Raw genomic sequence first — 26,881 nt, 5'->3', positions numbered from 1 at the left:
ATATTCAGCACTGACTCCATAAATACTGGTTAATGTTGGATGGCAATCATACATAGAATGATATTACAAAGAGATATGACATTACTTTCTCAATAAGGTTGTTGTCATTTGGTGTTGCCCTTAGTGAAACTTATTTTAACTAGTATATAGGGTGGTACTCACAGTGATATGCACAAATGCATTTAGGCTATCTGTGATGTCCGTGAATGATTTCAGCTGAGCTGCGATTCAAAGGGCCATTTAAGCAAAAGCATAATGGCCTCAAATGAGCCTATGCAAATGTACTACCAATAAGAAGTAAATGGGGAATGATGTAACTCAACACATGCTAATGAAGTATTCTGTATACCATTTGTGATTCATAGTGTCATTTTTTTCTTTTTTCGCTCTGTCAACAGACACTATATATAAAACGAAGTCTTGTGAAATCTGAATTACAATCTGTGATTATGCTGTCACTTGCTGCTAGTTTTAATATTTCTAGGTGTACCCATTGAACCTACACCTACCTACATGAACACACTACAGCATGATGCATTTACAGAATGCGCTACCGAGATTACTGTCTTGACTAGGCCAAAACCATTTGCACCAAGTGGGACTCATCAGCCAAAAAAGGTAAAAATATAAACAAAGGATAACTCATTATAACTTTGACAATAAGAAAATGCTTGATAGGTTCATAGTATGTACATGGACATTATAAGGGTCTTAGTGGGTATATTTTACACTTCTATGGGTACTTCAGGAATGTGTGGACTTTCTATCCCTGTAAATACTAAGGTCTCACTAAACTCACCACAGGGAACTTCCTGAGACAGACTGGGGACACGTCGGGGAACACACAAGCTTCTACCTCAAGGATATTACAGCAGTTCCTGGATGTACTCTTGGAATATGTGGATCAGTACATTTATTTCCTGATATCACTTCAGGACAGAGACAGGACTATGTGTGCCTTTTATGGGTGGCAAGTTTCCCTGAGGTACTTAGTGAGATGGACTGCACCCATGTTGCAATCCGAGGCCCTTCTGGTCCACAGGGTGAGCATTACCACAATAGGAAGGACTACCATGCCATCAATTGTCAGATAATGTGTGATGCATGCAGTGCATCTCTAATGCCTCTGCCCAGCATTCCAGCAGTGTACATGATTCACAAATCTGGAACAATAACTCACTGTACCTCCTTTTCCTGAATGGCAGCATGCCCAGTGATCATTTTGTAGGTAAGAAGAAAATATTTTTTATACTGCATTTAATTAGTTATCTATGTTAAATGTGTATTGCTGAATATTAAACATTATTTTAGTTTTGTTTTTCATTACCCTTTCTCCCTCTCTTTTTGTTTTTCATGTAACACTAGATATCCACTGGAGCCATGACTCATGATACCAGAAAGAAATCCAAGTGCAACTGCAGAGGAGAGCTGCAACACATCCCTGTCCTAGATCTGAATTGTCATTGAGAGGATATTTAGCACCCTGAGGATCTGTTTCAGGCAGACCTCTCAACCATATCGAATTCCTCAATCTTTACCTGTTTTGAGGTCAAAATAATGTGGCGCCATGAATTCCCAAGTGGCCGCTTTAATTTTTGAATTTCTTGGGTTGTTTTTCAAATTTTTTTTTGGGGGGGGTGAAGTTTTGCTGATGTCATCATGTGCAGGGGCACGCGGGATTATGTCAGCTTCATGAGTAGACTCCCAGCCTGTCAGAATTCATCTGAGGGCTAGAGGGAGTGTGTCTGTATTTATTTGTACTTATGGCAAAGTGTTCAGTCCAGTGACATAGCTGGGAGGCATAATGCAAAAAAAAAAAAAAACATAGCAGCATCATGTCATTCTTCAGGTCCCAAGCAGAAGAACCATAACAGCATCATGTCATTCATTTGTACTCTTTCTTCCACCAGCACAAGTTGTAAGGAAGGTGCAGGTAAGTTTGGTTCTTATTATTGCTGCTGTAAGGAGGGTCCCGCTCTTATTATTGCTGCTCCTGGTTGCATCTGTGCTCTTCCGCCCACATTTGCCGTATTACTATTGCATATGGAGCTGGCAAGTTTGTATTGTGTAAGGAATTATTGCATATGTAGTTGGCAAGTTTGTATTGTGTAAGGTGTTATTGCATATGGAGCTGGCAAGTTCATATGGTGTAAGGAGTTATTGCATATGGAGCTGGAAAATTCATATTGTGTAAGGAGTTATTGCATATGGAGCTGGCAAGTTTGTATGGGTAAGGAGTTATTGCATATGGAGCTGGCAAGTTCATATTGTGTAAGGAGTTATTGCATATGGAGTTGGCAAGTTTGTATTGTATAAAGAATTATTGCATATGGAGCTGGCAAGTTTGTATTGTGTAAGGAGTTATTGCATATAAAGCTGGCAAGTTCGTATTGTGTAAGGAGTTGGAAACTGTGTGTGTTTGTGTTTGTGTGTGTGTGTGTGTGTGTGTGTGTGTGTGTGTGTGTGTGTGTGTGCGTGTGTGTGTACAAAATGCGCCAGCTGCGGTTAGGGTTACTCAGGCTCAAACCCCATATCTTAGGTATAAAAAGCAAGAGCCTGAATTCTCTAATTGTGATTCAAGAATCTGATGATTCCATAGCTCTCAACTGTCCAGATTTTCATAGAATGTTTGGCTCATACTTTTGGTCTGTTTTTCTTAAAATTTATGATTTTCTTGTAAATCATTTGCACTGAATTCACTAAATAATGACAGCCATTTGAGTTTCAGTCTTCCTTTCTTTCAGGAAACACATGGTAGCACAAAATGTTTTATTCTATCAACTTTCTAAAATTATACAATCAATGTTTAAAATATGTCTCTGGTTATGGGCCTTTGTCCCCACCCCTAATAACTTCTGGCTTTTTCCAGATTTCTTGTGCTGCATAGTTCTTCAGGGGAAGAGAAGGTTAGTGCTACTTATGCCAAGTCTGTTTGCGTTGTTAGTAGCACAATATGTAGTATACGTGCTTTTCATGCAGAAGGCTGTAGGTTCTACTCTCAGAGTATGTAGATGGATTGTTGATATTGTACTGTGTTGTACATTTAAATGGGGTAGATGCTGCAGTCCTGAGAATGTCCTCTTTGGTGGATATACCTAGTAACTATGAACCTGTTATATGCTTGCCATCCATTCCCTATTGCAATATTATAGGTTCATAGGTAAGTACTAGTCTGTCAGCCCTGAGGCCTATATAAGCCTAGCCAGAAAGGTTCCCTGGCTTTCGCCACCCAAGAAAATTATTTTCCTGTGCTCCTGTTAAGCAGTGCTGCAAAAGTGATCCTTAGGGTGAATTTTCTGTTTTCCATCCAGTCGTCAAGGTTTTCTTTAAAGAAGGCCAATGAGGAGCTTCGTTTGACAGGAATGTGGACTTTTTTCCAGTGTATAGGGTGTCTCTGGGACAGGAATCTATCTCTCCAGCATGTTCTGTTTATTGTGGTGACAATGTTTAGGTCCATGGAGCATGTGGTATGGAGAGACTGGTATTTCTTTAAGTGTAGCATGTCCAACAGCTCTGGGTTTGACATAGCTTTGTATGTTTGGCAGAGATCGCCTCTGAGTAGGCAATATGTGACAGAGTAGAGCTGGAGTTTTTTGAGACCATCTGTGTATGACATCTGTTTTTGGCCGGTAATCCTCTTACTAAGGTATTTCTGTGGCCTCTCCAATTGTTGTTGGTGTCTTGTGAGATACATGCCAAATGGGGCATTGTGCTCTATGATTGGTCTAATAAGGGATGAGTAGGAACAATGACCTCCTTTTTTCTAGAGGAGAACCCTTTTGTGATGAGGTCTGCCATGTGGAAGGATTTCCTGACTACTTTGGTGATGTGGTTATCAAAGGAGAGACTACTATCCACTTGGGTTCTGAGGTCTCTTATCACACTTTCAGTGTTTAGTGAGCTACCAGTTATGTGACAGTTCATAGCTACTGAATTTTTCCCAAAGGGGATGACAATGCACTTCTTAGCATTGAGCTTGAGGCCATGACTTTGACACCAAGCATTTGTCTCTGTGAGGCCTTTTGTAGAATGTCAACATCATTTGGTGATTCTGTTATGGGTCCCAGTTTGCAGTCATCTGCAAACTTCATTAGCCAAAGACCTTCTTCTGTGTTGGCCTGCACTTCAGAGAAGTAGATGCCAAACAGGAGAGGATGCAGGACCGAACCCTGTGGTACTCCACTTGTCACTGATCTGAAGTCGGACTTGGAGTCGACAACTTTTACTGTGTGGGTTCTGTCAGTGAGCCAGTTGGCCACCCATTTTGTGACATAGGGGTTTATGCCCAGTTTAGTGAGTTTATCAATAATTCCATATGTGGGGGATGGTGTTGAAAGCCTTGGTAAGGTCAAGATAGGCTGTGTGCACTACCTTGCCCTCTTCTACAGCTCTCGATACTGTTTCAAAGAAGTCAATTAGGTTTAGTAGACATGATCTACCTTTTACAAACCCAAACTGAGTGAGGTCCAGGGTTTGGAGGTTACCTATGTCTTTGTTTAAAATGTAACATAGGCAATTTATTCTTCAAGGGCAACAGGCACCTTATTTGTAGATGATCATTTTTTTTAAAAAAACAGCTCAAGTCAATGTTAGTTCAGGAGCCTAAATGGAAGTGTTTCAAAGGTAATGTTTTGTATGGATAATTCTGCAATCGATTGCTTAATTATTTTCCATAGAAAATATTGTTTCGTAATGATGATCTTTGTAGAAATTATACTGAATGTATTACTAGCGTTAGCTAAATCCATATATTATTACAGTTATTTAAATTCAATTAATTTCTACACTTCTCTACTTTGAAATAACTGACAGCATTTGACAAAAAACTGCTCAGTCTGTAAATCTACCTGCCTGCTGATTTCCTCTGTTTAAAGCCAGCTCATTCATTTTCTGTCTGTAGAAAGATGAAGCAGTTAATTTTATCTTTATAAAAGAAAGTTGTATTTTAGTTTTGCAGTTTGCACAAGTTCAAAGTTCAATACAAGTTCAAATATTAATTTAAATAAAACACTATTGTTCTGCTTATTTTGTGTGTAATATTTTGTCTGTGCTTCAATTTGTGCTTAAAAGTTGGTATCCCACAATTCCACCAGAGTGAGCAAGGTTACATAATTATGTATGCAAATTTTATGTTAATCAGCATACAGATGTGTGCCTATTTTTCATGTGCCTTTGTCAAGATGTTTTATGATTTCAGGTTAAGAGGTATGGTTTCAGGTACCTAGATGAGTTTGTGAGTACCCTTCAATATGACCCAGTTACTGCATGCAGGATGATTACTGCCTATATAATTTCACATAATAATGATCAAGCATTGGTCTGGTGGTGAAGTGACCCATGCTGTCACTACAGCTCCCAGTTCCAGGCCCACTGTGACTAATGATGACCAGCTAGTAACAGTAGTAAGGCACCCCATGCTGCAGGCTCAAACATTATATACTGCAAGCACAGGAAAATAGGCAGCATCTAATCCAGAAGTGTGGACCATCCCCGGGATTCAATAAAATGATTTCTCCATGCCAGAATAGTGCAGCAGCGTCTGCACAGAATATGTCCTCCGAGCGATTCAGTAAACAAGGCTAGGGGAGTGCACGAGCCTGCTAGCACTAATCTGGCATGGACACCACTGAATAATGCTAATTACCTCATTTGCTGGTGAAAACCATGCAAATGAGGTGAATTAGCAATTCAGTAAGCAGGCAGGCATCTGTGCCAGAACAGTGTCCATTGCAGAAATGTATTCGGCTACTGACCATGTACATTTCAGCAAAAATCTAAATGGGGGCATGACAGCTCAAAATAAGCATGTATTGTGATCATTAGGCATGCCAGTGGTCAAAAATATAGCCATTGCATGGAAAAGAGTTGCAAAATTATAAAAATCAAAGTTTTTTTGGCTGATTTCAGCCATTTAAGCATAGCACAGCAGCGTGCAAATGAGATTTTGCAGAAAATAAAGAAAATGTAAAAAGACAATTTTAAGTGAAATCTGCATTTGCCATTATAGTGTATAGCATGCCGAATCAAAACAATAACAGGTAACACTGGTTGCTAAGGAGAAAGGCTCTGGTGTAGTGGTGTAAAAAGGGACTAAGGCAGTGGGGTATGTAAATGAGCAAATTTTACTGAATACCAGAATGGAAGACCATTGTCCGAATGCACCTAACTGTGTAGGAGATATAAGGCTGTGACATAAGCAGGAGAAGTAACTGACATGAAAAGGAGGAGTGTCATGCTTGGTGTAAGCACATAGGAGCTCCACTGCTTCCATTTGAGCTTAGCTAAGCCCAGCTATGCACAGGAGTGTGTCTGAGACTGTATTTATTTTTTACATGAAATGGGGAGCATGTTTGCATCCAGGGGAGGACTATTTCTGGTTAAAAGTGTTTACGGAAGCTAAACAGGTTTGCATGGATCTTAAAAAAAAAACAAAACAAAACAAAACAAAAAAACCCTGAAATAGCAGAACTGTTTACATTTGGACAGCAGGTTTGCGTGGCACGCTGCGGGGCTTAAAAAGGGTGGAAATAGGAAGGGGAAAAGAATTGGAAATAGCAGAAATAAAGCAATCAAGTATAAATAATCTTGCTGGCAGGTGGAATGTATCCTAGTCAGCCAGTCATGCAGGCAGCATCTGCAGCACAACAGTATTAACTATGCAAAAACCTTTCAGTCTGTCTTTTTCTCATGAACTCTGCACTATTGGTGTACATAATCAGGGGAATTTTAACAGACAAAATGTTAGGGGCAGCTGTCACTTTGATACATCAGTATGTGCTAGAGGCTGAGGGCGGTGAGGAGGATAATGCTGACAACCCCCCCAGACTGTGGAGGAGGAGAAGAGTGTTCAGACCGAGGGTAACCTACCATGGGCTACATGATCTGGAGATGGTAAGGTGCTACAAGGTGGACAGGGACAGCCTTCAGAAAATCACCAAACTGTGCCAGCCTCACCTCAGACCCTGAGCCAACAGTGGATGACCCATCCCAGTGGATACCAAGGTATGTGTAGCCTTAAAATACTAGCTACAGGTACTTTCCAAAGACCTATTGGGGATATCATGGGGGTCTCACAGGCATCTGCATCTAGGGTACTCCACCAGCTCCTGGATGCCATGCTACCACATGCCAGTGAGCACACTTACTTCCCCAGCACCCGTGAGGAGAAGACCAGCAATATGCACCTCTTCCACCATGTAGCAGACTACCTGAAGGTATTGAGTGCCATAGACTGCATGCACATCCACATCAAAGTAACACCTGGTGAAGAGGGTAGGGTCTACGTAAACCACAAGGGCTTTCACTCCATCAACTTCCAGGTTGTGTGCAATGCCCAGGGCATTATCATTAATGTGTGTGCTGGCAGCCCTGGAAGCTATCACAAGTTCCACATCTGGCATTCCTCACAGCTATAATAGGTATTTTCCAGGAGGGACATCCCATATGGCCATCTGGTGGGGGATCCTGGCTATGCACTGGAGCCGTGAATAATGACAGCCATTAGAAATGCACACATACACACTCAAGAATGCCATAATGAGGCAGACACACAAACTAGGATCATTATAGAGCATGTGTTCGGGAAGCTCAAGTCAAGGTTCTGCTGCATGGACATATCTGGTGGAGACCACAGTACGCACCAGACACATGTGCACACATGCTCATAGTATGTGTCATGCTACACAATATGATCCTGTTAAAACAACTGCAGCAGGAACAGCATGGGGAAGGGCCACACAGCTGCCCACCATTGCCAAGGTCCCCAAAAGCACAGAGGGACTCAGAGGAGGAATCCCCTGAGCCAGCTCCTGTAGGCAGATGGAGGCATGCCTAGTATGCTCTGGCCTTGGCAAAGAGGCAACCCATAGCACACACACTGACACTGTAGGTCCCCAGGGACTGACACCTCTCTCCAACTCACATACACAGTAAAATGGATGCCACACACTTCACACTACCTGTACCATACCATGTATAGGGAGTGTACTGCATGCATCCAACATAGGCTGCCCTCAAGCACCGTCATCACAACTGCCATAGGCACAAGGTAAGTCAGTCTTCTTAACAATAAATGAATGGAGTAGTATGTTCTGGTAGTATATCTATGGTATTGCTGCATGCATGCAAGGGAATGGGGTGGCCTACTGGGATAGCAGCAGACAACTGACAACTATGTGGGACACCAGGAAATGTTTTCCCAGTACTGGCCTCCCCACACTATGCAATAGTACCCAAGGTGAAACATCTCACTGCAGTATATGTGTGGGGGGGGGCAACTAACTGGGGGTCATAGCTCACAGGCATTGATGTCTATGTGGGGGTCCCATACTCACCCCTCAGCCTCATCCTGCAAGTCAGCTGTAGAAAACCATAAATATATATCTGGCAAAGGCCCCAAAATGGTGACAATGATGAAATACCCCCTACAGACTTACACCGTAATAACACAGCAGGTCTTACACTTGCAGAAAGGCTCTGAAGGGTAAGAAGTCTGAAACCCAAATGTATGCCAATACAATATGACCTATGTTTTTTAGTGATATGCCTCTAGTCTCCAAGACAGGGCACAATACTATGCTAAATGGAATGAAAATGTAAAGCAAATATCAGCACAGTCTGTGCAAATGTGTACAGCTGACAGCTGTACACGCCCACCCATATTCCCTTAGAAATCCAATAACATGTATGTTTGCAGGGAAAGAGCAGCAGAGCACACATTACCAGGGGTCAATGAGCTATGTATTTGTTTGGTTAATACTGACAAGATGTGGCCAACACTTACTCCCGTCTGTTGTGTCCTAGTGGCCTAGGTACAGTACTATGGTTGACAGGGCCATGTTCCAAAAACTGCAGTGCCAACTATTCTGCATTTCAGCTACACATATGGTAGGAGTTGTACACACTGTTCAGACATCAATATCTGTTAATGCAGGAAAGCTGGACAGGTCATGGACAAGGGGCCACACATATGCACAGTACACAGCTTGGAGTAACCTACACAGTGCCTACCATACCTTTCAACTGTACAGACCTATTGCAGAATGTCCAGAAGTTTGCATCATATTTGTGGTCTGTATGTCATGAAATAGTGGTTCTCTTGCAATTCATTGGCAAATCCTGTAAGACTATGGTCGGAAAATAATGACAGATTGTAGTGTCAGACCTCATACCCTATAGAAACATGGATGCTAATGCAATATCTGTTATTGAATCACCTTTCTAGGTTTGTAAGGCTAATACTTAAAAATGGTCCCTATATTTAGGCCTCTGTCTTCCAATTACTCATGGGTTTGTCGAGATGTCTGGCTCTCAGAAGTTGAGAGGTATGGTGCCTATAGGGCAGCAGGTACCTAAAAGTCAGTGTACTGACATTTTATAAAAGGCTGCCACGTTTCTGTGTCAGCACTGCCATACCCCTGGAATGACATAGGTTGTCACAGAAGGAGCACAAGTATGTCTTGGATATCTGTTCCGCTTGTCCTAACATTGCATTTGCTTGCCAACTATTTGCAAAACAAGAAATGGTCATGTAAAAACAGAAATGGCAGACAGAGGGAAAGTAGACGTTATACCCATAAGAGCAAACAAGCAATTACCAAACCGATCTCCCAACTGTCTATGTTTGGCAGAACATGATTAACACCCTATCCCCATATGTAGGCCTTTGTCTGACTGTCATATTTGGGCCTGTCCAGATGTCAGTCTGTGATGGTATGACAGCTAGGCCCACATGCACTCTCATAATAGCATATAGCGACACAAACCATCTAAGGACCACAGCAAGTGGAGTGGTGCAATGATAGACAACCTGCTAAATAGGTACACTTTGAGGTGTGAAGTCCACAACCTTGTGTTTGATGTAACGGCATGTACCCCACTCACATCAGAATTACAAATACATAACAGCAGCCACTGTGGCCAAAGCCTGTGACTGGACTACTGAAGGACAAAGAGACACACATAAGTGGAAGGGGAACCACTGGCCAGACAAATGGAGAATGTGCACACCAGAACAAATTATGCAGTAACATGGGTGACATGCAGTGTATGGAGTCAGTAAACATCACCTGCAAATACACAACACACACCCATGTAAGTGGAGGTCTGCAACAAAACATAAACCCAAACTATGGACACCTCAGAGGCAAAATCACATGAGAAATTCACAAACCTACACACCACAGACCATGTAGAATCTGCACACCAGGGTCCTACAAACACTAAAGCCTTACCCCAAACTCCAAACACCTACCCTACACAGATAGGCTAACAGCACTGTCCTTCTACCTCATGCCATACAGACTCTGCTGAAGAGACCCCTGTCTAGCATGCAAAGCAATCCAGACTCTGCCTTGATGGGACTGTTGCACATCTGGAACTCAATGCCCACGCCATCAACATGTAGGCACAGCATAAACCTGGGCTGTGATATCAGTATGACTTGGTGTGACAGCTATGTCTTCCACACACTCTCTCATCTGTGGAATTCACTCCCTGTCAACAGCAAGCCAAGTGCCTCAATGCCACTAGTGATGTCCTCCCTGTATAACTGCACGGGGAACACAACAGTCCTGTGATTCCACCTGTGTCCCTGCTGAACAGGGGCTCTTTGTGCTGACATGTCATAACATGGGCTACACTCTCATCTGTGTGGGTTATGAGGGCTTCAGGGCCAATACCCTACTAATGTCATAGCAAGCTATCAAACTATACACAAATGTCTGTCAGTGGTTCACCACATTACTCTGTACTGCTCTGCCACTGACATACCTGGAAGCCACAGTGCTATGTAGAATATACTACACATATAATGGACATTTCTGCACAGTAGAATGCACTCTGCACCAACACCCATACCTCCCAACCTCTGAAAGCAAGACATGTGAACAAGGGCATATATAAAAGTGGCATGTGTTGTAAATATTGCCCTTACATGCTGAGAAAGTTGGTAGAATAACCAGTTTTCCATTAGCAGGAATTGCCTGAAGGTTATAAAGTCTGAAACACTAATGTATGTCATTATTTTGTAACATCAGTCACCAATTATATGCAACTAACTTGCCATAAAAGCACAAGCTGATGTAGACTGGATGAAACTTCTAGACATACATCTGGACAATCTGCCAAAAATGTACAGCTGGGAGGTATGTCCATACCAAGATGTGACTTTCAAAGTAAGAAGAATACCACACAAGCAGGAGATCGCCAGCCAGTATATCACCAAGTTGCTGAACTGTTTACACAGCTTCATCAGTCAACTGGCTGTAGCTACACCTGTCAGCTGGCATTTTTGGGCCAGAATGTATATATGTGGGCTCATAATATTGGTTTGTCCATCATACATCTTGTATTCCTCTGGTAAAGTACCTTGATGATCTGAGGATGTCTGTCACTAGGTAATGACACAATACATTCCAGTGTCAGACTTCAGATATGTCAGAAAATGTCTGCTAAAACTAATCCAGTACCTCTAGGAAAGTCCTGTTTACTTTTGAGAGGTATGGCTGTAACACACAAAACCACAGACTGGAGTACAGCTATCTCTGGAATGGAGTCCCACTCTCACTATAGAAGGTTATACTGGGCATGCTCCTTGAAGAAAGATACCCAGACAGTTCCGATAGTAGTAGAAGCAACTGGTCTTAGAAAAAAGAATTTACAGTCATATTTAGATATGTTACCAGTTCATGTAGCACCATACGACTTGCAGAAGGAGTCATTACTGGGCACAGTGCTGCAAAGAGCACTTTTGGCTAACATCAAAGAGTGAAACAATACTAATTTCATGAACTTTAATCGTACTTTGACTTAGGAATGGGGTCCATTCCCGTCACGGTATTAAAAACTCAAAAGACTTGGAGAAATTAAAAACAACTATATAACTGTATTGAGCATATATGTCTTTGCATACAGACAGCTATGTGCACCTTAACACTGTCCTTACACACACCCATTAGACAGGATTACCTTCAGCTAGATATAGGTGGCCCTCATGTGATATATCTGCATCTGTTGTGTGTGATACACAGACGTATATATGGGCAACATTGAACAATATTTCAAGCACACACACACACACACACACACACACACACACACACACACACACACACACACACACACACACACACACACACACACATAGATGTGGGGGAGACAGAGAGAGAGACACACACAGGGTGATGCACAGAGAGTAAGTCATACACAGGGATACCCTGAATGGCATAGAGTGATTTCCTGCTGTGGACAGTGGCATACCAGTCATAATCAGTCACAAATATCAGCATGAAGGCAAGTACCATTGTGTAATAGTACTGATTGGGGGCTATAATATCATATCACTTGCCTTTGTGTGTGTGTGTGTGTGTGTGTGTGTGTGTGTGTGTGTGTGTGTGTGTGTGTGTGTGTGTGTGTGTCTGCAGGTTTAAGTAGTAAGGGGTCATTCCCACTCAGTGCACTTCCCATTGCCCTACATCACAAGATCTGATGCTGTCATTGAAATTAGAAGTACCATTGGACAACTGTCAGCCCTATAACCTCTGTAGTGCATGTGATAACTGCATAACACTATAGTACAAATAACACGATAGCTAGGAGTTGAAATCTTAGTCCTGGCAAATGTAAGTGGGTGTGTGTGTGTGTGTGTGTGTGTGTGTGTGTGTGTGTGTGTGTGTGTGTGTGTGTGTGTGTGTGTGTGTGTGTGTGTGTGCGCGTGTGTGTGTTTGTGTGTGTGTGTATGTGTGTGTGACAGTGCATGTGTGTGTTTTTTCTTTTGTTTGTAGGTGAAACAGTTTTAGGCAATTCCCACCCTGTACAGTTCCCCGTGCCCAACTTTAGCAGTTCTGCTGATGTCATTCACCTTAGAAGTACCTTTGGGCACTTGTCAGCCCTATAAGCTCTGTAGCATGTGTGATAACAGCATAACACAATAGTACAAGTAACTAGATAGGCAGGGGTTCACTTCTCAGTCCTGGCAAATGTGTGTGTGTGTAAGTGTGTATGTTTGTAGGATGAAGTATTTTGAAGACTTTCCCAACCAGTTCACATCCCAGTGACTAAGTTTAGCAATCCTGCTGATGTCATTTACCTTAGACGTACCTTTGGGCACTTAGCCATATACGTTCTGCAGTGCGTACGATAACTGATAATACTATAGTATACATAACTAGATAGGCATGGGTTCTATTCTCAGGTCTGGCAAATATAAATGTGTGTGTGTGTTGTGTGTGTGTGTGTGTGTGTGTGTGTGTGTGTGTGTGTGTGTGTGTGTGTGTGTGTGTGTGTGTGTGCATAAGTGTATGCACAATAGTTTGCACGTGTTTATGTTTGTAGGCTGAAGTATGTTGAGGAATTTCCCACCCACAACACTTCCCAGTGCCCTACTTTAGCAGTCCTTCTGATGTCATTGCCCTTAGAAGTACCATTGGATAGCATTCAGCCCTATAAGCTCCATGGGGCATGTAATAACTAAGTAACAGTACAGTACAGATAACTAGATAGGCAGGGGTTCCGCACTCAGTTGTGGCAAATGTGTGTGTGTGTGTGTGTGTGTGTGTGTGTGTGTGTGTGTGTGTGTGTGTGTGTGTGTGTGTGTGTGTGTGCGTGCACGTGTGTGTGTGAGACTCACATCATCCCTGTATGTGTGTGTGTTTGGTTTCATAGGTTCATAGGTGTGTACTATGCTAATGAACCTGGAGCCTTTACAAGCCTAGCCCATTGGATTATCCTGGCATCGTGCCACCCAACATTAGTTCCCAGTGTTTCTGTCCAGTAGAGCCACTGGAGTGATCCTCAGGGTGAATTTTCTATTTTCCATCCACTCATCAAGATTTTTGTTGAAGAAGGCCAGTGAGGTGCTCTGTTTGACATGTATGGGAAGTCTATTCCATAGCATGGGCAGTCTCAAGGGTTACGAACCTGTCCTTCCAGCATGTTTTATTGATTGTGGTAATCAGGTTGAGGTCTCTGGAGTATGTGGTGTGGATGGATGGGGATTTATTTAGATGTGGCATTTCTAACAGATTTGGGTCAGGCATGGCTTTGTAAGTCAAGCAGAGATCACCTCTAAGTAGGTGATATGACACAGAGAATAGTTGGAGTTTTTTGAGTCTGTCCATATAAGACAAATGTTTAAGGCCTAGGATCATCTTTGTGAGGTACTTTTTTGGCCTCTCCAGTTTTTGCAGGTGCTAGTGAGGTATATGCCAAATGGGACATTGTACTCTATGATTGACCTAATGAGGGAAGAGTAGAGGGAGACAATGACCTCTTTCTTCCTAGATGCAAAATTCTTAGTAATTAGATGTGCCACACAAAAGGACTTTCTGATGATGTGGTGCCAGTTGACTCTGTAGTTCATGTAGAATACAACCAGTGATATTGTTAGGTCCCATAGAAGCTGTATTCTTGGTCTTGGATAGTGCTGTTTCAACCTGAGCAGCAGTAATAGTGGGTTTCTACATTGGTCCTTTGGTGGGGAAGAGAGGGGTAAAATTACTACTGAATCTGTCAGCCAGTATATTTTGGCAATATCTGTTGGTTCAGTATAATGTACCATTGTGCAGTAGCTCAGAGCAAATCTGGGTATTGCCGTGGAGATTCTTTACATAACTAAAGAAGGCCTTGTGGTTGTCTTTACTATCTGCTGCAGTTCTGTTTTCATAGCTAGCTTTGGAGGATTTGATGAGGGATCTCAAGTTTTTGTTGAGGTTTGAGGCTGATAAGGGAGTTTTTTGAGTCTTTGGACTTCACCTTATTCTGCATCACTTTCTTCCTTCTGTTGTAGAGTTTGTTTACAGCAGGGGACCACCAGATTGGCTTTCTTTTTTTGGAGGAGAGTGTCTTGGTTCTATTGGGTATAGCGAGATCCATGCATTTGTGTATGTGTTTGTGCAGTGCATTGGTGTATGATTATGTGGTCATGCAACTATTCTCCATTTGCATGGATGCCGTGAAGTTGGCAACCTCTGTTTTTAGGAGCCCAAAGTTAGCTTTGGAGAGGTTGTTTTCATGGTGGTTACCTTTGCGATGGGGGGGGTGAATTTCCAAGGTGATTCGTTTGTGGTCGGATCTAACCAGAGAGGATTTGACTATTGGTGTAGAGCAATGGTCGCCCATGTTAGTAATGACCAGGTCAAGGATCTTGCTACCTCTAGGGGTGGTAAGATCAAGTTGGTCCAGGGTATTGTAATTAATGAATTCCAGGAAACGTTGGGCAAGTGTATTTGTACATGAGTAGTTTTCCTAGTTAATGGAGGGGTAGTTGAAGTCACCCAGTATGAGAGTGTTAGGTTGGACCCTAATATTCTCCAGGGTGTTTAGGAATGTGGAGTGTGAGTCTTAGGACATGGTTGGGGACCTATAGCAGGCTAAGACCTGAATCGCTGTCTTACTGAATGTTAGCTGCACCTGAAGTATTTCTGATGCATTATGTTGGGCTACCAATCTGGAGTTGTGTGCATCCTTTATGAAAATGGAAACACCACTGCCTTTGGAGCATTGGTCCAAGTTCTGGGGCCGAAAGGTGTGGAATGAGTTATAGCCTGCTAGTGCAGGGGTGCTGCCTGCTGATATGAACCAAGTCTCTGTTACAGCACAAATGTCAATGTTCTCCATTTTAAGGAGTGTTTCAAGTGAGTGCATTTTGAGATTTAGACTTCTAGCACTGAGTAGCATGGCCCTCAGATTGCATTTGTTTGTAGCTGTTATGGTGGTAATTTGGCCTTTGGAACACAGCCTAAAAAAGGCACTATAGGGGTGGCAAAAGCCTTGGTCAGTATCCAGAAACCCAGGGTTGACAGATGCAGGCCATCTCTGGCAAAGCATCAAGGTCTGTCATTCATGTCATCCCAGGTAGACAGATGCTGGATCCCCTTCGACCATATCCTCTGGGGGTGTGGGTTATACCCTTTTGAGGGATGTACCACCCAGTACATGTCCCATTGCCTTACTTTACAAGGCCTGCTGATGTCATTCACCTTAGATGTACCTGTATACACCTGCCAGCCCTCTAAGCTCTGTGGTGTATGCAATAACTGTGTAATAATGTAGTGGAAATAATTAGATAGGTATGGGGTCTAATCTCAATACTGACAACTATAGTAGTGTGTGTGAAGCATATCCCCTGTGGCTGTTGTGTGTGTAGGTTATACCATTTTAAGGCCTGTTGACTCCCTACCCATGACATTACTTTAAAGACCCTGTTAATGGCATCTGCTTCACATGCACCATGTAACACTATACAGCCCATACCAGTCATCAGTACATATGTACATGTGATATACACATGTTTGCAATCTATATGTGGCCTGTGTCCCCTGACAATGAGTATTCCTGTGATATCATTGCCATATAAATCACAGTTACCATACTGACTTACATGCCAGCATCTGACATAAAACCCGACTGACGCATCATGCTGATATAAAGTCTGTCACTCTATCACTTGTGCAGGTTTGTAGGAGCAGAAGATGAGTCAAATCACTATGTATGGTGGGTTATCCCACCATCCATGAAGGCATTCACAAGATTACATGTTGTAAGAGTTTGTGTGTTATGTCCCAGGCATATAATCTGTGTGCAGCATGTCATGTGTACGTAACACTATAATACATACAAATGGATATGTAGGGTTACTAATATGTCTATTGGCGAGTGCATATGTGTTTCTGTATGCACCTCCCCTGTTGCTGTCCTCAGTTTGTCTATGTGATGGTTATATCATTTTTCATGCCTCTTCTACCCTGTGAACTCCCCATTGCCAACCTAGTGTCAGCCCATATGGCTGTCATCCACTGTACAAGCACAGTTAAACAGTTTTTAACACCAAGCCACTGTAGTGCATGCAATGGTCATATCAGTGTGTATTGTACATTAATAGATGGTAGGTCATCTACTCTAAAAAGTGTCACTACCATGTGCATGTGTGTTTCAACGCATGTCCATAGGCAGTGGTGTGTGTATGTGTGGGTGTCAGTTGGCTCTAACATGTTAAGTGCCTCAGAACCCACCATTGGCAATCCTAAAAGACCCTGCAATTGTCACCCACTTCTATTGTAGTGGCAGACAATGCCACACTACAGTACCACTGTGTTATTTGTGTTATGTATCTAGCACTATCGTTCATATTACGGTGCAGGTAGGGGCTGTGCTCAGTCCTTTGTCAGCTGCCTCATGTACAAGACTATGAATCTGTGTGCACTTACAGCATGAGAGGCTAGACATGCATATGAGATAGAAAACACACATGCTGGGGATTGTCAGGTTCGACTAACACAGGCTGACCTGTGTCAGAATACATACCCCAAACCTGTCATACACAGTACCAGGCATACTCTCATCAACTGCATGATGGTTGAGTGGATGGGATAGAAATGGCAAGCGCAACAGTTGCTAATAGCTGAATCTGTTGCAGTTACAGTAATGGCTAAGCGGGTGAGGAACCTAGTGCCAGTACTAAATAACCTCCTCTGTATGTGTGAGCTTGCGGTCCTACAGAACACCCACGTGACATATATTAAGCCTAGGTGGCTGTGTCAAGGGTATGTATACAAGGTCACACTGTATGCCACAATTGCCTCTCACAGACTGTTGCATGTAAACACACTTGGTAAACATGTACATATACAGGTGTACCTTGGCTATGAAAAGGTCACTGTGTTTCCACTCTGCCTTACTCATCATTGCTACTGTCAGTGGGTCCACAGTCTGCAGACACACAGACAACTGGAACAAAACCAGAATATAGTATGTGACACTACAATCAGTCAGTAGTACTAACAGCAATAGTGCATCATGGCTAACAAGGTACATACACCTCAATGTGTACCCATAACTATTGCCAGCAGACAGCACCTTACACAGCATGACATTGCTACACTGTACTATAGTCCCCTGTGCATCAGACTCATATGAGCATGTCTGTGCATCGATGGTATGGATAACAGGGTTGTGGTACAAGTATCATCACATGCACAGAGTGTGGTGTTGGATTGCCAGAGGCCTAAGTGGGACCATGTGGCTGAGATCATGTGTCTTTGTGTGTCTGGTGGGGTGGTGTTCAACTGGGCCATGCAGAGGAGCTGTGCATGTCTGGTCTTAACTGGCCTGCATTAGGGATGTGTGAGTGTTTGTCTGCACACCATCAAGCCATGTGGATGCCTGACACTGGGCTATGCTGGACAGCCATGGACCGTACATGACATGATGTACGGTTCACCATCTATTGGCAGGGACATGGGAACTGGTTCTGCCAGGAGTATCACTTGCACTACCAGGCCCAAGGATAGATGCAGTAAAACTCACAGATGGTGACTGCTGTCTGCTGGATCCATGTTCCTATTGGGACTGGCCAGGACAATGTGCCTGTGGCCTAGTTCGGTGTGGTGTGGACAGCACCCCCCTTCGGTAGTGCTGTTGGTACTTCTACTACAGGACTGTGAATCTGCACAGCCATGTGGGCTCTCAGCTGATCATGTTGCTGACCTACATCCACCTGTCTGATGCCCTACTCCCACCACATGCTCAGGCACAGACACTGCACAGTTGAGCAGTGAGAAATGTCTCACCCCACTGTCTATACATGACATCAGGAAGATGATGTATGGCATCACAATCGCCATGGAGGTTGTCACGCATGGCAGGAAGTGCTGCATTCATGACCCTGAACATCTGTCTAGTGTTACAGTCAGTACACACCTGTGCCTCCATGACGGACATACCATGCATCTAGTAACACCTGCTGTGGCACTTGAGACAGGGGCTTGATGGGCAGTAGTCCTTCGTCGAGCACCCCTGTCCATCTGCCTGTGTGTGACCTTGCCTGTTCTATGGCTATGGCTGGTGTCTACACTCACACTCGCCATAGTCAACACATTAGCCTGATTCATACCACCTCCCTTAACCTGTCCATTTTCCATGGCTGCTGGGGACTGGGTATGTGGGGACATACTGACTGTACTGTGTGTGTGTGTGTGTGTGTGTGTGTGGACATGGTGGGTGTAAGTGGGATACCAAACAATGGCACAGATTCAGGTACTAACAACCCCACGTGTGTGTCACTATGACCACCATCATCATGGGGGTGTGCTAAGACTCTGATATCAGGTTGTGAGGGGGAGGGACACTAACCCCTGTGTTCACCTGTGAGGGGAAGACAACATGTAAATTAATACCCTGCAGTATTATGTTTGCTGACACACACTCTCTCTCTCTCTCTCACACACACACACACACACACACACACACACACACACACACACACACACACACACACACACACACACACGTACAGTCTGGCACAGCTGTGACACCTATGGGCCATTCAGGGCAGACCTTAAGGTAGTTCTGCCTGCTGCAATCCATCTCTTTCACAGCTACTGTAAGGCCCACAACAAAGGGTAACAGATCCTACTGTGTGATGGGCCTAGTAGCAGAATGGTAATTGTGACCAAGACCAGACTCATTAGAGTGAGCTATACAGTGTCACCAAGTGCATATGCACGTACTGTAAGAGCTGACGTACTGCTATACAGACCACACACAATGACAAGGTGTAAAAATATGTGATGATAACTGATGAAGGATCAAGATAATACACTATTACTGCAGTAACTATACAGTTCAGACTCACAGGAATTCATTTCATAGGTTCATAGGTTCATAGGTTCATACTAGGCTATCTGCCCGAGGGCATTTACAAGCCTAGCCCATCGTTTTGTGGCTTACGCCACCCCTTAAGTATGGGGAACTATACCCATTATTTTGCTGTTTCTCTGTCGAGCAGTGACACTGAGGTAATCCCTGGGGTATATTTGCGATCTCCCATCCATTGGTCAAGATTTCTCTTGAACAAGGCCAGCGAGGTGCTCTGCCTCACATATACCGGGATTTTGTTCCACAGCATAGGGAGTCTTTGGGTGATGAATCTATCCCTCCGGCACGTCCTATTAATAGCCGTGTCGAGGTTTAAGTCTCCCGCCCTTGTGGCTCTGGTGGATCTAGATTTTTGAGGTGAAGCATATTCATCAAATCTGGGTTTGACATGGCCTTGTATGTTAGGCAAAGGTCACCTCTGAGCAAGCGGTGCGACTGAATAGAGCTGGAGTTCTTTCAGTCGGGCAGCATAGGACAGATATTTGAGACCCTTTATCCTTTTGGTGAGGAACTTTTGTGGCCTCTCCAGCTGCTGCAAGTGTCGGGTCAGATACATTCCGAATGGGGCATTGTACTCAATCATTGGTCTGATGAGTGATGAGTAAAGGGAGACCATGACCTCCCTTGATCTAGATGAGAATCCCTTCATGATAAGGTGGGCAATGTAGAAGGTCTTCCTAACTACTTTAGCTACATGGGTGTCGAATGACAGACTACAATCAACCTGGGTCCCCAAGTCCCTGATTACTTCTTCTGTGCTCAGTGGATTGCCACCTATTTGGTAGCTAGGGGTAACCTTGTTTTTCCCGAAGGGTATGACTATGCATTTTTTGGCATTTAACTTTAGGCCATGGCTCTGGCACCAGTTATCCGTTTCTGTGAGACCCTTCTGAAGGATATCTGTGTCAGATGTGTTTTCTACTATGGCTCCCAGTTTGCAGTCATCTGCAAACTTTGTCAGCCATGACCCTCCTGTGTTTGCTTGGACTTCGGAAAAGTAGATGCCAAACAAGAGTGGGCCCAGGATTGAGCCCTGTGGGACCCCACTTGTGACAGGCTTTGAGTCTGACATGGCGCCAGCAACTCTGACCCTGTGGGTTCTGTCACTCAGCCAGTTTGCAACCCATCTTGTGATGTATGGGTTAACATTTAAGCTGCTGAGTTTTTCAATGATACCCGAGTGAGGTATTGTATCGAAGGCCTTCGCCAGATCGAGGTAGGCTGTATGGACTGCCTTTCCCTCATCAATGGCTTTGGTGACTGTTTCGAAAAAGTCAACCAAGTTTAAAAGGCATGATCTGCCTTTGACAAAGCCAAACTGGGTTGGATCCAAGGTCTGCAAATTCCCTATGTCTTTATTTATGAGGTCCATTATGATCCTCTCCATGGCTTTGCAGATAAGGCTTGTCAAGCTAATAGGCGGTAATTTCCAGAATCGGAGGAGGCAACGCCTTTGAGAAGTGGTACCACAGTTGCTGAGTGCCACTCCCTAGGTACATATCCAGAGGTAAGACTTTGATTAAATAGCTGTCCTAGTTGTGGGTTTAATTCCTCATTGAGTTCGTGGAGCACACAGCCGGGGACACCATCAGGTCCCATGGATGCTGTGTTTTTTGCTTTGGAGAGAGCAGTTTTAACTTGCTGGAAATGTTTGGGGGCTGCAATCGTTTGGTATAGATATCTCTCCTTTGGGGAGGGGAGAAGTTTGCACTGAACCTGTCAGCCAGTATGTTGGCAATGTCTGTAGGATCAGTAATCTTCACATCATTTTGGACTAGTTCTGAGCATATCTGGGAGTTTCCTCCCAGGTTTCTAACATAGCTAAAGAATGCCTTATGATTGTCTTTTGAGTCTTTAGCTATTTTTCTCTCAAAATTTGCTTTGGATGATTTTATGAGAGCTCTTAGTTTTTTACTTATAGTGATCAAGGGTGTCTTACCTTTTAAGGATTTTGCTCTATCTTGTAGTAGCTTCCTCCTTTTGTTGTAGAGTTTGTTTATGGCTGGGGTCCACCAGAGTGGACGCTTGCCTTTGGTACAGAGAGTCTTTGTTTTGCTTGGGATTGCCTTATCCATGCAGTCCTGCAGGTGCTGGTAGAAGGCATTTGTAAGTGATTCAGCGGCTTGAGTACTGTTTTCCGCTCGGGGCCTTAAAGGAGACCACACTAGTCTTTAGAAGTGTGAAGTCGGCTTTCGAAGTTTTTACTGTGGTCTTTTTATTTCAGGTGGGGGTGAGATGAGGACCTCCAGCGAGATTAGTTTGTGATCTGATCTCACCAGTGAGGGGTATACTTCCGGTGTTGAACATTGTGCTCCCATGTTCGTGATGATGAGATCAAGTATGTTATCTCCTCTTGTGGGGATGGTGACTAGTTGTTCCATGGCATTTGAGTTTATGAATTCCAGGAACTTTTGGGCTAGGGTGTTTGGGCTTGAGTAGTGTTCCCAGTCTATATTAGGGTAATTGAAGTCACCTAGTATGATGGTGTTTGGTGATACATTTATCCCCTCTAGTGTTTTCAGATAACATTGCAGGACAGTCTACAATACATACAGGAAACTTTTAAAGTACTAGGTGCATAGCTCATAAGATAATACCAGGCTATTGGCCATTATGCCCTCATAAGCCTGGCCCAGACTTTTGCCCATGTCCCTTCAAAGCCAACACCTGTTTCTCCTGTCCAGCTGGGCACACATGGTATCCCAGGGGTGTCTCATCTATTTCCCATGCAGTCATCCAGTTTCTTCATCAAGACAGCTATACACATACTCTGCTAGACATTGGGAGGGAGTGTATTTTACAGACAGTGTACTGTGTGGGACACTACACTATCCTGCCAACAAGTACTATGCATGTCACAGACCAGGTGAGGGCCTTGCATGCATGTTGTGTGAGTGGGGTTTGTCTTACAGATATGCAGAAATGCCATCAAGGCTGCTTTGGAAATGGCCTTGTATGCCAGACACAGGTCACCAATGATCAGTCTGTATAAGAATGAGTACAGGGACAGGGCTTTCTGCCTATCTCTATAGGATAGATGTTGTAGAACATGGATTTTCCTGGTCAAGAACTTCTGTGGTCTCTGAAACTGCAGTATTTGCTTGGCAAGGTACATGCCAAAGGAGTCAATGTACTTGGTAATGCATCTGATAAGGGTGGAGTGCAGGAATGTTGTGGCCTCCTGGTTCTTGGATGACATACTCATATTTGTGAGGTGGGCCATGTAGATAGCTTTCCATACAATGGTGCCCACATGGTGGGAAACTGTCAGGTTGTTACCAACCTTGGTAGACAAGTTGCCTTACACCTGACTGCATGCTCAAGTTATTACTGTCATAATTAGTGTGGCTGACATCTGCCACAGCAGGGAGAATGATGCATTTCCTGGCATTCAGCTTGTGGCAATGATTCTTGCACTAGTCATTTATTGGGTGAGGGCCTCTTGGAGGATGCTCACATCAGTAGGGCAATGTAAGACAGTGGCCAGCTTGCAAGCATCTGTAAACCTGGTCAGTCACAGACCCCTGCTTTTGTCATGTACCTCAGATATGTATATCTCAAACAGTAGAGGCCCCTAGACTGATCCATAGGGTACTCCACTCTGGAATACTCTACTACTAGAGGTGGGTTCCACTACTTTGACTGAGTGGGTACTATCATTGAGCCAGTTAGCTACCCATCTGGTAACATACAGGTTGATGCTTAGCTGTGTAGGCATATGTATCCTGACCACCTGGGGATTACTGTGAATGAATTTGGCTAAGTGGATTTAGGCATTGCTCATGATCTTCCCCTCATCCTTGTGTTTGTTGACCAACTCAGAGAAGTCTACCAGGTTTAACAGGTCTGATCTCCCTTTGACAATACCATACTGTGTGGGCTTAGACATTTTGAGGTTGCCAATGTCCCTGTTCATAATATCCTTGATATTGCCCTCCATGACCTTGCAGAACAGGCTAGTTAGTCTTCTTCTTCTTCTTCTTCTAGGGGTCGTCACAGCAGATCAACTGTTTCCATTTCTTCCTGTCCTCTGCATCTTGCTCTGTCACACCAACCACCTGCATGTCCTCTCTCACCACATCCATAAACCTTATCCTAGGCCTCCCTCTTTTCCTGTTACCTGGCAGCTTTATCCTTAGCATCTTTTTCCCAATATACTCTGCATCCCTCCTCAGCACATGTCCAAACCAATGTAATCCTGCCTCTCTGGCTTTGTCTCCAAACCTTCCAACCTGGGCTGACCGTCTAATATACTTATTCTTAATCTTGTCCATCCTCATCACACCCAGTGCAAATCTTAACATATTCAACTCTGCCACGTCAAGCTCTTACTCCTGCCTTTTTTTCAGTGCCACTGTCTCCAACCCATATAACATAGCTGGTCTCACTACCCTCTTGTTGACCTTCCCTTTCACTCTTACTGGTGCTCGTCTGTCACAAATCACTCCTGACACTCTTCTCCATCCTGCCAGTACTCTCTTCTTCACCTCTCTTCCACACTCACCATTACTCTGAACTGTTGATCCCAAGTACTTCAACTCATCCACCTTCCCCACCTCTACTCCCTGCATCCTCACCATTCCTCTATCCTCCCTCTCATTCACACACATATATTCTGTCTTAGCCCTGCTGACCTTCATTCTTCTTCTCTCTAGAGCATATCTCCACCTCTCCAGGGTCTCCTCCACCTGTTCCCTACTCTCACTACAGATCACAATGTCATCTGCAAACATCATAGTCCACGGGGACTCCTGTCTGATCTCGTCTGTCAACCTGTCCATCACCATTGCAAATAAGAAAGATTAGTTAGCCTGATGTGCATATAATTGGCTGGGTCAGTAAAATTGATCTGCCTTTGTAGCTAGGGATGACAGTGGCTGTCCTCTGTGTAGATGGGATGACACTTGTGCTTAGGCTTTGGTTGACTACATTGTGTGATGGATCTGAGAGCTCATGCCTGAATTCATGTAGGATGCAGCTAGGGATGGTATCAGGCCTATGGAGACTTTTGTGTGTTACCTTTGTGAGGGCATTACAGACCTGCTCCCTGATGATGAGGGGATGGGGTCAGGTGATGTGCATGCACATGTGCACCATTGGGGGGTTAGGGGGTGATGTTTACACTTCACCTGTGTGCAGCAGGTTGCCTATATCTATGCCATATGTGTATGTGGTGTTACTGACCACCACTACAGAGCAGATTTGGGTGTTGTCTCTGAGGTTGCAGACATATGTGTAGAAGGCCTATTGATTGGCCTTGGTGGATGTGTCCAGTTTGTCCTCAAAGATAGCCTTAGGGTAACTCACCTGTGACCTTATTTGCTTGATCAGACTAAAGTGACATTGCTTCCAGTAAAGCAACTGTTCCTTCTTGACCCTGTCCAGCAATTATTTCTACATATTATGGTATTTCTGTATTGGTGTTGTCCACCACAGATGTTGACCCTTCCTTGAGAGAGATAATGTTGTCCTGTCAAGTATTGCTGAGTCCATACAGCTATGTAGGTGCTCACATAGCATTGTGGTGTGGGCTTGTACACTACTGCTAGTTCCAACTGATGGGATGTTGGCTGTAAAGTTAATTCTACCTGCTCTGGGGGATTAATAGTCATTTATGTAAAGTTTATTTTGGATGACCCTGACAAGGGGAGGGGCAGGGGAGATGGTGACCTGAACAGTGATGGCTATGTGGTCAGATCTTACCAAGGAGGATGACACTGTTGGAGTGCTACAGTGGTTACTCATGTTGGTTAGTACCAGGTACAGTGTATTTCCACCTGTTGTAGGAGTGTTGACTGGCTGACCCACTGCATTGCCATTGACAAAGCCGAGGAATCTCTGTGTGTTGATGTTCAGGTGGCATAGGTCATTCCCGCTATGGTTGGATATTTAAAGTCACCCAGGAGCAGGGTAGACGATTGAATTCTGACATATTCCAGCAATTCCCAATATGTGTGGTGGGTGTTCAGAGTCATGGCTGGAGGCCTGTAGCTAGCTATGATTTCAGTAGGTGTTTTGTCAACTGTTAACTTCACTTGGAATGCATCCCGTGTGTCATATTTCTTGGCCAGCCTGGATGTGTGTATGTGTATGTTATTTTTTAAAACTCCACCTCCTGTGGCTTATAGCTCTCCATTTGGGGTCTAACAATTATGGGATGAGTAACCTGGCAAGGTCAGTGTGCCCACCACAGCTGCAAAGCAGGTGTCAGTGACTGCACAAATGTCATCATCCTACAGGACAGGGTACAGTTGCATTGACATGGGTTTCATGGTAAGACACCTAGCTCCTGTTACAGCAAGACATCTGCACAAAGGCACACATCCCTGGTGGGCAAAGGCTGGACAATAGTGACACTTTATGAATCCAGTTGAAACACACTTAGTTGCCAGCAAAAATGGTTTCACATTCACAGGTCTACTCCACAGGATAGATGCTATCTGACAATCAAATGTATGGTATTATGTTATGACTTCAGTCTTAAATGGGTTGCCAGTGATGCGCCATGCAATAGACAACTGTATGATGCAATGACTACAAATATGAGGCAGACATGTGGTTAGTCTGCAAAATTATGGACAGTTGTAAGGTATGGGCTCAGTATATAACATACAGTTCAACACACACTTCTGGGTCCATTGTTTACTATGCACATACCCTATATACGTCTCTTACATTTGTAAGACAAGGATATGTATCATAGTAACATTCACAAGTGACATATGAATATTTAAAACATCCCAGGTAGCTGGCCTAGCAGTGTTACAGTCAGTATTGGACAACAGACACTCCAGTAGTAGTCATACATGAGCTTACCTTTGTTGGGGTGACTCAGTGGCCAGACATGTGATCCATGCCACTGCAGACAGGGCAAGTAGGAATGACCTTAGGTGCCAGGCAGCAGTATGTGAGTCCAGCAGGTCTTGTGTGACATAGTGATTAACTTCCTATTTCAATTTATCGCATTCCCCCTTCTGCATTCAATTACAAGCTTAGGTGATTGACATACCTGTTATAGTGCTGAAGAGTTTCCTCAGAATAATGCAAATGGTTAGGTTTGTGTAGTTGCAGTTTGTCTTTGGGTAGATGGGTTCAGACCTGTGTTGCATAGGCAGCAGCTTGCCTTTTGTAGGTAATCCTCATGAGCAGGTGATGGCCTATGCACCAAGCAATGTCTTCCACTTGCTACTTGCATCCAGAGCAGCTGTTTTGTCTTTACATTAGCCAT

General features: G+C 43.8%; 1 protein-coding gene across 1 annotated transcript in view; it reads left to right on the top strand.

Moving 5' to 3' along the window:
* Positions 1 to 26,881, top strand: part of LOC122815787 (vomeronasal type-2 receptor 26-like) — a 146,620-nt gene that overhangs the window by 31,707 nt on the left and 88,032 nt on the right. The window lies entirely within an intron of this gene.

Source organism: Protopterus annectens, chromosome 1.part1, assembly GCF_019279795.1.
Source record: "Protopterus annectens isolate FY-2018-M chromosome 1.part1, PAN1.0, whole genome shotgun sequence".
Classification (NCBI taxonomy): Eukaryota; Metazoa; Chordata; order Ceratodontiformes; family Protopteridae; genus Protopterus; species Protopterus annectens.
This window is presented reverse-complemented; position numbering and strand designations above follow the sequence as displayed.